Genomic DNA, 14,717 nt, shown 5'->3' on the forward strand with positions numbered 1-14,717 from the left:
CCCAACACTGAGCTGACAGCTAGAATTTGCTCAGCCATCTCTACCCTCTGTTATCATCCTTCCCATTTGTTCTGTTGTTGATGTTATTAAGATAGGCAGGTCCAAGGAATTCCTGAAATTGTTTTACTCTTGGATTTTGTGGTCGTCATTCGTGAAAGTATTCTCCTACCTGTCTGAAATTAGAACCTCAGAATTTTGAAATAGGAAAGAACGTTTGGATTTAAGGATTTAATGAAGAATTTTGAATAGAATGCTCTAAACCAGAACTTTGGAGGTAGATACCAGTTGAGAAAAGAGAAGAGAAGATGGAACTTTGAAATTCCTTTGTGGGTGGAAATAACAGGGAGACATACTGGAGAGGTCAGTCAACACTTGCTCAAATAAAAACAAAAGTTATTTTAATTGTAGTTGATGGAGTTGTGAACTGTCAAACAATTTCAAACGTAGTCACTTAAAAAAAATCATGTGATACTTACATAATTATGTGAATTTGAACAGTTTATGAAAATACATATTTTTCTCAGTAATAGAACAAATCTATTGTTTTAGGTACTATTACAATGTGCAATGTAAAAAAAAATGAAACAATTAAAGAATACTATAGTGTTTCCCAAAGCTTTTAAAAGCTGTATCATATTTATTGAATATATAATGCTATAGTACATCAGGGGACAAAACACATTTTCTTCCCTACCAACAAAATAATGGATTGTTCTTATTTCAAATAAAATTTTGCATACTATAATTTTATTGAAAGAAAATCCTAAAATATGGAGCTTTGGAACTCAGTATATTAATGATTAAGAATAATAAATTAATCTAGGCCAAAGGATAATCTACTTCAAATTTTAAGGTATTTCTTATAGCTCAAAGATATATATATATATAGATATATATATTAATATTTACATATATAAGCTGAATACATATTTTGATATTTTCTAATTTTACTTTGAGTAAAACTTTGGTTTTCAAACTTTATGCAGGTGAATTGCAGTATGGTAACATTAATATAGACTTACCAATCTAACCTTTTGAAATTCCACATGAACTTTTAAAATCTGAAACAATAAAAAATATTTAGGCAACACAGGAATAAAATTGAATGTGAGATCTAAAATAAATCTTACTTATATGATTCAATTACTCATACCCAGTAAGATCTTATTTTCATATTTTATCTTCCATTGTTTTAATCTCATTTGTCAAGAATGAGTTTTATTCAGTTAATAACAGCGCCTATAGTAAGTGGCTATTATATTTAATAGCCACTTACTATAGGGTTAGTGTTTACATGGTATACCTTTATCCATCCTTTATTTTCAACCTATTTTATTTACATTTGATTTCCTGTAAACAACATATAGTTGGATCTTGATATTTACTCAGTCTGACAATGTCTGTCTTTTAATTGGTGTATTTAGACCATTACAGTGAAAGTGATTATTGATATATTTGGATTAATGTCAACCATATTTGTAGCTGTTTTCTACATATGCAGTGTTTTTTCTGTTTTATCTGGCTTTAATTGAGAATTTTATATTAATTTCATCTCCTCTCTTAGCATATCAACCTTAGTTCCTTTAGTACATTTTAGTAGTTAACATAGAGTATATCATATATATTTCTCACAACTCTAAGTCCATTTTCTAATAATTGTTTTCTGCCTCAAATGTAGTGCAGATACCTTATAGCAGAGTATTCACAATTACTTCCCCTCATCTCCAATGAAATTTTCTGTCATTTATTTCACCATTTGCTGTAAGAATCCAAAGCAGTATTGCTATTAGTATTACTTTAAACAGTTATATTTTATATTATTTGTGAATAAGAAAAAATGAATTTATTTTCCTTAATTTATTTATTCTCTGATGTCTTTGCTTTCTTATATAGATACAAATTCCTAACCTATATTATAACCCTTCTACCTGAATATAATATTTTACTGTTTCTGGCAAGGCAGACCTCCTAGCAATGAATTAACTCAATTTTTGTTTGATAAAGTCTTTATTTCTCTTTCATTCTGAAGAAAGAGGAATAAAGTTGTGGCATGCTAAATTAGTGTTTTTCTTTTTGTCTTTCAACACTTTAAACATTTCATTCCATTTTCTTGTTGCTTTCATGGTTTCTAATGAGAAGTAGGCTATCGGTCTTACCATGTTCATCTATAGTTAAGATTTTTTTCCCTCTAATTTTTTTTTTAAACATTTCCTTTGTATTTGGTTTTCTGTAGCTTAAATATATGTCTAGGTGTAGTCTTACAGTTATTGTAGTTTTTTGGTATTTATTCCTTATGTTTACTGAGCATCCTGGATCTGTGTCTTGATACCTGTCATTAACATTGGAAAGCACCGGTCGATATTATGGCAATGTTGCTGTTGTACCTTTCTCTTTTTTTCCTTTCTGGTATTCCAGTTATGCATTGGTTACACGTTTTGAAGCTGTCTCCAAGTTATTTGCTGTTCTGTTCTTTTTGAAAACCTATGCTTTTTCTCTTTGTACTTCAGTTTGGGAAGTTTCTACTGACCTTGACTTCAAGTGTACTGATACTTTCCTCAGCCTTGTTAAGTCCGCTAATGAGCCCTTCAAAGACATTTTTCATTTCAATTACAGTATTTTTGAATTTGAACTCATTCTTTTGAATCTTTATTAGACTGTCAATTTCTCAGCTTACAGCACTTATTTGCATATTATCTACTTTATAGAGGTTTCTATAAGGTTTATAGAAACATTAGCATATTTATTGTAATTATTTTAAATTCCCTGTCTGATAATTACAACATCTGTGTCACATCTGAGGCTGGTTCTGATGCTTGCTTTGCATCTAAAGACTGTGTCTGTGTTTCATATTGCCTTTTAGTATGCATTGTAACTTTTTTTCTTAAAAGCCAGACATGCTGTGTCAGGGAATAGGAACTGTGGTAAATAGAACTCTAGTGTGGGGATTTATGTTAATCTGGCTAGGAGTTGAGTTTTGTTCTTTTGTACTTGTAGTGATAAGTGTCAGAGACTTCAGATTTCTCTAGTGTCCTCATTTTTGTCTCCGCTCTTTTTTTTTTTTTTTGCCACATACTTTTGGATTTAGTAACTTTTTTTTTTTATTTAACAAATTTAATCAGTTATACATATACATATGTTCCCATATCCCCTCCCTTTTGCGTCTCCCTCCCGCCCTCCCTATCCCACCCCTCCAGGCGGTCACAAAGCACCGAGCTGATCTCCCTGTGCTATGCGGTTGCTTCCCACTAGCTATCTACCTTACGTTTGGTAGTGTATATATGTCCATGCCGCTCTTTCACTTTGTCACAGCTTACCCTTCCCCCTCCCCATATCCTCAAGTCCATTCTCTAGTAAGTCTGTGTCTTTATTCCTGTCTTACCCCTATGTTCTTCATGACATTTTTTTTCTTAAATTCAATATATATGTGTCAGCATACAGTATTTGTCTTTCTCTTTCTGACTTACTTCACTCTGTATGACAGACTCTAGGTCCATCCACCTCACTACAAATAACTGAATTTTGTTTCTTTTTATGGCTGAGTAATATTCCATTGTATATATGTGCCACATCTTCTTTATCCATTCATCTGTCGATGGACACTTAGGTTGTTTCCATCTCCGGGCTATTGTAAATAGGGCTGCTATGAACATTTTGGTACATGACTCTTTTTGAATTATGGTTTTCTCAGGGTATATGCCCAGTAGTGGGATTGCTGGGTCATATGGTAGTTCTATTTTTAGTTTTTTAAGGAATCTCCATACCGTTCTCCATAGTGGCTGTACCAATTCACATTCCCACCAGCAGTGCAAGAGTGTTCCCTTTTTTCCACACCCTCTCCAGCATTTATTGTTTCTAGATTTTTTGATGATGGCCATTCTGACTGGTGTGAGATGATAACTCATTGTAGTTTTGATTTGCATTTCTCTAATGAGTAAAGATGTTGAGCATCCTTTCATGTGTTTGTTGGCAGTCTGTATATCTTCTGTGGAGAAATGCCTATTTAGGTCTTCTGCCCATTTTTGGATTGGGTTGTTTGTTTTTTTGTTATTGAGCTGCCTGAGCTGCTTATAAATTTTGGAGATTAATCCTTTGTCAGTTGCTTCATTTGCAAATATTTTCTCCCATTCTGAGGGTTGTCTTTTGGTCTTGTTTATGGTTTCCTTTGCTGTGCAAAAGCTTTTAAGTTTCATTAGGTCCCATGTGTTTATTTTTGTCTTTATTTCCATTTCTCTAGGAGGTGGGTCAAAAAGGATCTTGCTGTGATTTATGTCATAGAGTGTTCTGCCTATGTTTTCCTCTAAGAGTTTGATAGTGTCTGGCCTTACATTTAGGTCTTTAATCCATTTTGAGCTTATTTTTGTGTATGGTGTTAGGGAGTGATCTAATCTCATACTTTTACATGTCCCTGTCCAGTTTTCCCAGCACCACTTATTGAAGAGACTGTCCTTTCTCCACTGTACATTCCTGCCTCCTTTATCAAGGATAAGGTGACCATATGTCCGTGGGTTTATCTCTGGGCTTTCTATCCTGTTCCATTGATCTATCTTTCTGTTTTTGTGCCAGTAGAACACAGTCTTGATTACTGTAGCTTTGTAGTATAGTCTGAAGTCAGGGAGCCTGATTCCTCCAGCTCCATTTTTCGTTCTCAAGATTGCTTTGGCTATTCGGGGTCTTTTGTGTTTCCATACAAATTGTGAAATTTTTTGTTCTACTTCTGTTAAAAATGCCAGTGGTAGTTTGATAGGGATTGCATTGAATCTGTAGATTGCTTTGGGTAGTAGAGTCATTTTCACAATGTTGATTCTTCCAATCCAAGAACATGATACATCTCTCCATCTATTTGTATCATCTTTAATTTCTTTCATCAGTGTCTTATAATTTTCTGCATACAGGTCTTTTGTCTCCTTAGGTAGGTGTATTCCTAGATATTTTATTCTTTTTGTTGCAATGGTAAATGGGAGTGTTTTCTTGATTTCACTTTCAGATTTTTCATCATTAGTATATAGGAATGCCAGAGATTTCTGTGCATTAATTTTGTATCCTGCTACTTTACCAAATTCATTGATTAGCTCTAGTAGTTTTCTGGTAGCATCTTTAGGATTCTCTATGTATAGTATCACGTCATCTGCAAACAGTGACAGCTTTACTTCTTCTTTTCCAATTTGGAATCCTTTTATTTCCTTTTCTTCTCTGATTGCTGTGGCTAAAACTTCCAAAACTAGGTTGAATAAGAGTGGTGAGAGTGGGCAGCCTTGTCTTGTTCCTGATCTTAGTGGAAATGGTTTCAGTTTTTCACCATTGAGGACAATGCTGGCTGTGGGTTTGTCATATATGGCCTTTATTATGTTGAGGAAAGTTCCCTCTATGCCTACTTTCTGCAGGGTTTTTATCATAAATGGGTGTTGAATTTTGTTGAAAGCTTTCTCTGCATCTATTGAGATGATCATATGGTTTTTCTCCTTCTTTGTTAATATGGTGTATCACGTTGATTGATTTGCGTATATTGAAAAATCCTTGCATTCCTGGAATAAACCCCACTTGATCATGGTGTATGATCCTTTTAATGTGCTGTTGGATTCTGTTTGCTAGTATTTTGTTGAGGATTTTTGCATCTATGTTCATCAGTGATATTGGCCTGTAGTTTTCTTTCTTTGTGACATCCTTGTCTGGTTTTGGTATCAAGGTGATGGTGGCCTCGTAGAATGAGTTTGGGAGTGTTCCTCCCTCTGCTATATTTTGGAAGAGTTTCAGAAGGATAGGTGTTAGCTCTTCTCTAAATGCTTGATAGAATTCGCCTGTGAAGCCATCTGGTCCTGGGCTTTTGTTTGTTGGAAGATTTTTTATCACAGTTTTAATTTCAGTCCTTGTGATTGGTCTGTTCATATTTACTATTTCTTACTGATTCAGTCTTGGCAGGTTGTGCATTTCTAAGAATTTGTCCATTTCTTCCAGGTTGTCCATTTTATTGGCATAGAGTTGCTTGTAATAATCTCTCATGATCTTTTGTATTTCTGCAGTGTCAGTTGTTACTTCTCCTTTTTCATTTCTAATTCTATTGATTTGAGTCTTCTCCCCTTTTTTCTTGATGAGTCTGGCTAATGGTTTATCAATTTTGTTTATCTTCTCAAAGAACCTGCTTTTAGTTGTATTGATCTTTGCTATTGTTTCCTTCATTTCTTTTTCATTTATTTCCGATCTGATTTTTATGATTTCTTTCCTTCTGCTAACTTTTGGGGTTTTTTGTTCTTCTTTCTCTAATTGCTTTAGGTGCAAGGTTAGGTTGTTTATTCGAGATGTTTCCTGTTTCTTAAGGTGGGATTGTATTGCTATAAACTTCCTTCTTAGAACTGCTTTTGCTGCATCCCATAGGTTTTGGGTCGTCGTGTCTCCATTGTCATTTGTTTCTACGTATTTTTTAATTTCCTCTTTGATTTCTTCAGTGATCACTTCGTTATTAAGTAGTGTATTGTTTAGCCTCCATGTGTTTGTATTTTTTACAGCTCTTTTCCTGTAACTGATATCTAGTCTTATAGCATTGTGGTCGGCAAAGATACTTGATACAATTTCAATTTTCTTAAATTTACCAAGGCTTGATTTGTGACCCAAGATATGATGTATCCTGGAGAATGTTCCATGAGCACTTGAGAAAAATGTGTATTCTGTTGTTTTTGGATGGAATGTCCTATAAATATCAATTAAGTCCATCTTGTTTAATGTATCATTTAAAGCTTGTGTTTCCTTATTTATTTTCATTTTGGATGATCTGTCCATTGGTGAAAGTGGGGTGTTAAAGTCCCCTACTATGATTGTGTTACTGTCGATTTCTCCTTTTATGGCTGTTAGTAGTTGCCTTATGTATTGAGGTGCTTCTATGTTGGGTGCATAAATATTTACAATTGTTATATCTTCTTCTTGGATCGATCCCTTTATCATTACGTAGTGTCCTTCTTTGTCTCTTCTAATAGTCTTTATTTTAAAGTCTATTTTGTCTGATATAAGAATTGCTACTCCAGCTTTCTTTTGGTTTCCATTTGCATGGAATATCTTTTTCCATCCCCTTACTTTCAGACTGTATGTGTCTCTAGGTCTGAAGTGGGTCTCTTGTAGACAGCATATATATGGGTCTTGTTTTTGTATCCATTCAGCCAATCTGTGTCTTTTGGTGGGAGCATTTAGTCCATTTACATTTAAGGTAATTATCGATATGTATGTTCCTCTTCCCATTTTCTTAATTGTTTTGGGTTCGTTATTGTAGGTCTTTTCCTTCTGTTGTGTTTCTTGCCTAGAGAAGTTCCTTTAGCATTTGTTGTAAAGCTGGTTTGGTGGTGCTGAACTCTCTCTGCTTTTGCTTGTCTGTAAACGTTTTAATTTCTCCATCAAATCTGAATGAGATCCTTGCTGGGTAGAGTAATCTTGGTTGCAGGTTTTTCTCCTTCATCACTTTAATTTTGTCCTGCCACTCCCTTCTGGCTTGTAGAGTTTTCTGCTGAGAGATCAGCTGTTATCCTGATGGGGATTCCCTTGTGTGTTATTTGTTGTTTTTGCCTTGCTGCTTTTAATATGATTTCTTTGTGTTTAATATTTGACAGTTTGATTAATATCTGTCTTGGCGTATTTCTCCTTGGATTTATTCTGCATGGGACTCTCTGTGCCTCCTGGACTTGATTAACTATATCCTTTCCCATATTAGGGAAGTTTTCAACTATAATCTCTTCAAATATTTTCTCAGTCCCTTTCTTTTTCTCTTCTTCTTCTGGAACCCCTATAATTCGAATGTTGGTGTGTTTAATGTTGTCCCAGAGGTCTCTGAGACTGTCCTCTGTTCTTTTCATTCTTTTTTCTTTATTTTGCTCTGCAGCAGTTATTTCCACTATTTTATCTTCCACCTCACTTATCCGTTTTTCTGCCTCAGTTATTCTGTTATTGATCCCATCTAGAGTATTTTTTATTTCATGTATTTTGTTTTTAATTGATGCTTGATTCATCTTTAGTTCTTCTAGGTCCTTGTTAACTGTTTCTTGCATTTTGTCTATTCTATTTCCAAGATTTTGGATCTTGGAAATAGAATCTTGGATCATCTTTACCATCATTATTCTGAATTCTTTTTCAGGTAGACTGCCTATTACCTCTTCATTTGTTAGGTCTGGTGGGTTTTTATCTTCCTCCTTCTCCTGCTGTGTGTTTTTCTGTCTTCTCATTTTGCTTATGTTACTGTGTTTGGGGTCTCCTTTTTGCAGGCTGCAGGTTCGTAGTTCCCATTGTTTTTGGTGTCCGTCCCTAGTGGCTAAGGTTGGTTTAGTGGGTTGTGTAGGCTTCCTGGTGGAGGGTACTAGTGCCTGTGTTCTGGTGGATGAGGCTGGATCTTGTCTTCCTGGTGGGCAGGTCCACGTCTGGTGGTGTGTTTTTGGGTGTCTGTGGACTTTTTATGATTTTAGGCAGCCTCTCTGCTAATGGGTGGTGTTGTGTTCTTGTCTTGCTAGTTGTTTGGCATAGGGTGTCCAGCACTGTAGCTTGCTGGTCGTTGAGTGAAGCTGGGTGCTGGTGTTGAGATGGAGATCTCTGGAAGATTTTCGCCGTTTGATATTATGTGGAGCTGGGAGGTCTCTTGTGGACCAGTGTCCTGAAGTTGTCTCTCCCACCTCAGAGGCACAGCACTGACTCCTGGCTCCTCAATTTGGGATGATTTGTTGTCTATTCATGTATTCCACAGATGCAGGGTACATCAAGTTGATTGTGGAGCTTTAATCTGCTGCTTCTGAGGCTGCTGGGAGAGATTTCCCTGTCTCTTCTTTGTTCCCACAGCTCCCGGGTCTCAGCTTTGGATTTGGCCCCGCCTCTGAGTGTAGGTCGCCGGAGGGCGTCTATTCTTCACTCAGACAGGTCAGGGTTAAAGGAGCAGCCTCTTCGGGGACTCTGGCTCACTCAGGCCGCGGGGGAGGGAGGGGCACCGAGTGCGTGGCGAGCCTGCAGCGGCAGAGGTCGGCGTGACGTTGCACCAGCCCGAGGCGCGCTGTGCGTTCTCCCAGGGAAGCCGTCTCTGGATCCCGGGACCCCGGCAGTGACGGGCTGTACAGGCTCCCGGAAGGGCGGTGTGGACAGTGAACTGCGCTCGCACACAGGCCTCTTGGCGGCGGCTGCAGCAGCCCCAGCGTCCCACGCCCGTCTCTGGGCTCCGCACTTTCAGCCGCAGCTTGCGCCCGTCTTGTCTCCACTCCTGACTTTGGCCTATCCTAAGTACTCCTTCTGACTTTGAGTCTGCCTCCTGCAGCTCTTTCAGCTATAATTCACTATGATTATCCTGGAGTCCTGTTGATATATTGGTAAGTGTTTGGAAGAAGAGGATTATTTTAGTATCTTCCAATTAAATCAGTCTTTGGTGGGCATGTGTCTCTGGGCTTCACACGTTTTTCTTATTGTATAGCTTTCCCCCTTTCCCACCTCTTGGTGATATATGAAGACTAGACTAACTGGGGTTGCAGTGGGAGAAATACCCTTCTATGTCTGTTGGAAAAGTCTCTGGTAAAGATTTCCCCTCCTGAAGAGTAAGCTTTTGTTATTTAGAAGGACGTGGACATGCATGACAAGGATCACTCTTTTACTCCCCTGTCAGACAGAACCATGAGTGGCTCGTTCTCAGTTCTTCACTATGAATTGCAAGAGGCAAAGCCCAAGGAAGTGTGAGCTCCTCCCCCACCAAGACCGAGTCCTCATACATTTCTCATTTTCATCCTAGTCCACACTCAGCGTCCAGCAGTTCATCAACATTACCATTTAACTGTTTCTACCAGTTTATGGCTCCAGTGGCTTCTGTTCTACCTGAGCATATCTCATCTGTGCCTCTCTTTATTCATCTGTCTCTCCAAATTTCAGAGTGGGTAGTTTGCTCTGTGACCTGTGTGGGAATAATGACTTCCAAGCTCTTTACATACTGGAACTGAAAATGGAAGCAATTTTATAATTTGTATAACCTTGCATAGGCAAAAGAAAACATATTTGGAGGTGTTCTCTTTGAAGCCAGTGTATGAGCTCTGCTATTAATCTATATATTATAAGCACTGTTGTTTACAAAGTTAACTTGATGCTCATTTTAGTGATAAAAACTGATATGTGCATTAATTTTCACTAGATGAAATTAAAGTAAGTTCCGGCAGGTAAAATGACTTTCTTATAACCATACTGCTAGTAAATGACAGGAGTAGGTCCTTAAGTCTTCATATTAAAAATTAAATGAATAGATTTTCTTATTTTTACATTACCTACCTCCAAAGAAGAAAACAAATAAAAATTTGGAGGCTTATGTATAATCCTGTAACCTCAAAAAATAAACTTTATATGACAGAGCTTCTTTGCACATTCTAACAAATAACTCAAATGTGAAAATATCTTGAAAAACAGGACTGGCTCCCTCCTAGACGTTTTTGAATCTTGGGTTAACGGAACAGCTACTAAAGTCACATTCATTTTGGGATCTGTTTCTTATACACCCCCAACAATTGTTACATATAAATCATCACTAAAATAGGTCTGTATCATTCAACTGTTGATCTACTACTCATAGATTCCTCTTTCCATGGAAAGAGAAAAGCTTAACGGAACAGCTACTAAAGTCACATTCATTTTGGGATCTGTTTCTTATACACCCCCAACAATTGTTACATATAAATCATCACTAAAATAGGTCTGTATCATTCAACTGTTGATCTACTACTCATAGATTCCTCTTTCCATGGAAAGAGAAAAGCTTGCTAGTTGCTTTTTAATTGCCTTCTCTGAAAATGTTAAGCTGGGGCTTGGCAAGGATCCCTGACCGTAAAGGATATAAAGGAAGGAGGGACACCAGAGATCCAGCTGAATATGTCTAGTGTGATCATGAAAATAAGCCCAGTGTTTCAGCAATCTTTATTTTTCCTCCCTCCCACGTAGGTGACAAATTAAAAATGAAAATTTCCAAGTCATACAAAATAAGAGAGAAAACCAAAAACATAATTTAAAATATTGTTGTATCCAGTTGAGACTCACTAGGTTATATCAGTGATTTCATTATCTTTGTAAGGCTCTGACAGGGAAGTCATATATCTTTACTAAACAAGAGAGAGAAGGTGAAATATATTTTATCCCATTAGACCATTTTGAAGTAAAGGCACAATGGGACAACTTAGAATATTGGACCCTGCTGCTGATTTCATCTTTTATTTCACTGAACTGACAACAGAGTAGTCAACTGATCTTTAACTCAGTGTGCACACAAAAAAGTAGCAAAACAAACTCACTGTGGAACGTATAAACTGTGCTGAAACCCTGTACCCATCTCTCATATTAGAAATCATAAATGGTGGAAATGAAGATGTATGTTTAATCACAAATTAACACTTTTATGTTAAAAGCCTATAAAATTGTCTCTGATACATCATAAGGTGTTTGATGTCTTCAGTATTTTTTGCTTCAAAACATATTCATCCTGTATTACCCTATGTGTATATACCAGTTTTTTGTTTTCCTCATTAACTCAAAGGCACACATAATACATTGAGAGTTCTATTCATTTGAAATAGGGGCTTCCTCCCATTTCCAAGTTTCGTCCAAATATTTTGAGGTGTCCTCCGGGTGTGTTTCATACAAGCCCCCAAATATATATTACCAGCTACTGTATCGTGTCCACTGGCTACTACTGCTGTGTTTTCACCCTCTTCCCAAGTCCTTCACTCGCACACATGCCAGTGTCACTGTTTTCCACCATCACCCATGGCTACCCCCATCAGTGAACTGGAATCTTGAAGTCCACAAAGAATGACTGTGTCCTGACTCTTTTTGCCTAATATTCTTTAATTATAGAAATACTGAAACAAGTTCTCATCTAACCAGTGTATATGAGAGCTTTAGGGAAATGGCTGTTCCTGATTTAATTAATGGTCCTTTCTCTAGGATCTGTTCCCTAGTTTTGGAGCTAGGCTGGTTGTATTTCTGTGGGACAGATAACACTTCATAAGAAGACTCTTGTGTCCTCTGTGAGGTCTGAGGCATTGTTACTGGATCAAATTGTATGTGTTCAAGCTTTCCTCTAGCATAATTTCTTTCCTATGAAGCTTGTCAGTAAACCCCATACACATGTTATGAGGTAAGCCCTGCAGTTTTACCAGACAGGCACAGGTGGGAATGTGCCACAGTACTGACTCAGTTAAGCTTAATCATTAGTTCCCAAGACACATAAATATCCTCTATCCCTCAGCAAATGGGAGGTTCAGAAGTAATATAAAATAGCTGCATGTGAAGTTCTGGTGATGTAAATTTTACAAACTACTGAATTACAGTATTTTACTCCATTTACTTAAATATATGGAAATAATGGTAACATTAATTTTAGACCCAATTGCTCTAACTTAATGGATACTACGACAGTGTGTATTCTTGGAATTATTAAGAAGCTGTTGTGTGACAGTGTGAAAATCTGTAAAACAAAATAAGAAATTTTAGGAATTATTCTTATAGAAAATTTTATTGCAGATGGGTCATAGTTTAAAGGAGCAGGTTATTACTACCAATGATATTTTAATGGGGAATGCTATATTTCCTAGAGTAGCAAAATTACTTTTTTCATTAAATTCATTTTAAATTTAAAGATTCTTCTGATTTACACAGATTTAGATGTATAGTAAATAAATCTATAAACTTCTGCAGTGATTTTTTTCCCCACTTCTTTGTTTTTATTCCTGTCTTAATGGTAAAAATATATTTTCCTCCAAAGAATAGATATTCAGAAGAAATGGGAGCTCTGGGTTGCAATTACACTAGAAATATGACATCCAGACTGTATGTATTAAAGATGCCTCTGGCCATTTGTGTTTATGTTATGTATGGTTCAAGATTTTACTTCAAGATGATATACGAAATGTGTTTCTATAATAAACATGGTGAACACTATTGTAGTCAAGATAAAAATTTTTTACAGAATCTGCTGGATGAAGATTTGCAGTTCTGTGCCAATAAGCAAAATCCCAGAGGGTTCATAACCTTTGGAAAAGTACAATATTTACCAAATTCCTAAGAGACCAATGGAAAGATAATTAAATGGATTTGGGGATCATTCCTTCATAATATTTGCTGTACATCAAATAACTTTTTTAAAAATCTTGGGACAATAATTACAAGACCAGATGCTTCAAACCTTTAAATAAGACTATTAAATGTGAATATCTGAAATGTGGAGAGAGCAACAGAAGACCAGGCATGTCTTCTGGTATTTTCACCCCTAGATCTAGAACTTCAAACCTTACTATGGAGGTTGGGTTAGTGAAAAGAGGGAAGAAATAAGCTGAAAAATGGCTCAGAAGAAGACTGCCCAAAAAGACTTTGTACAATTGTTCAATGAAGGCTATGTTCTCTATCTGTGCCATCCAATAGAATACATGTGGATATTGAGCATGTGAATTACAGGTATTATGACTAAGGAACTGAAATATTAATTGCATTTTAATTTTTAATAAACTTTTAATTTCAGAATAGTTTTAGATTTTCAGAATAAAATGCAAAGATGGTCCAGAGTTTCCATGTACCTCTTACCCATTTTCCTTAGTATTAGCATCTTATATCAGTAAGGTACATTTGTTATAATTAGTGAACTAATATTGATGCATTAAATAAAGTTTGCAATTTATCCAGATTTCCTTAGTCTTTACCTAATGTCCTTTTCCAGGTCCAGGATTCCACACAGGGTACCACATTGTATCATCGTCCCCTTAGGTTTCAGTTGGCTGTGACAGTTTTTCAGACTTTTCTTGTTTTTGGTAACCTGGACAGTTTACAGAGTACTAGTCAGGTATTTTGTAGGACAACCTCTAATTAGGATTTGTCTGATGTTTTACTCATGATTCGACCGGGGCTGGAAGTATGGGGAAAAAACCACTGAGGTAAAGCACCATTCCCATCACATCGTACCAGGGGTACATACATCAGCATAACTTTATCACTCTTCATGTTAAACTTGATCACCTGGCTTAGACAGTGCTTGTCAAAGTTCTCCACTGTAAAGTTACTCTTTTCCTCCCTGTGTCAGTACCGTCCTCTTTGGAAGGACATCACAATGTGCAACCTTCGTTTAAAGAGTGTGGATTTATACTCGACGTCTGTGAAGGTGAAGTATCTACATAAATTATTTGGAATTTTTCTGCATAGTCAATTTGTCTATTACTCTCCATTAATATATTTATTCAATCATTTATTTACATCAGTATGGACCTATGGACATTTATTTTACTTATTTATTTATTTACATTATTTATTCTGGGTTATAATCCAATAATACTTTACTTATTTGTTGCTAATTTTTTTTTTCTGACTTTGGACATTGGAATCTCTTTCAGTTAACTTCTGTGTCCCTTTGACATAATCCCATCACTTGTTTAACACTTCCTTGCTTCCAGCACCAGATAAGGTTCATGGCTTGTCTTTAATATTTCTTGCCTGGTTCTAGATTCACCTCTTTCTCAAAGGAGCCTGATTCCTGTTATTGGATAGTAGTATTAACATTTGTTAAGCTAAACATTTAAAATAGTTTAGCCTAGGGGATGGAGGGAGTATTGAAGCAATTGCAGATTCCCTATAAAAGTAAAAAGAATTCATTCTTTTTGCATTTGCTGATTGAACTTTATTTGCTATTTCAGTTTTTAAAAAGGATGAAAAATATAAAACTTCGGTGCATTGTAGGAGGATATCTTTTCTTC

The sequence above is a fragment of the Mesoplodon densirostris genome, chromosome 17 (genome assembly GCF_025265405.1).
Source record: "Mesoplodon densirostris isolate mMesDen1 chromosome 17, mMesDen1 primary haplotype, whole genome shotgun sequence".
NCBI classification, from domain to species: Eukaryota; Metazoa; Chordata; class Mammalia; order Artiodactyla; family Ziphiidae; genus Mesoplodon; species Mesoplodon densirostris.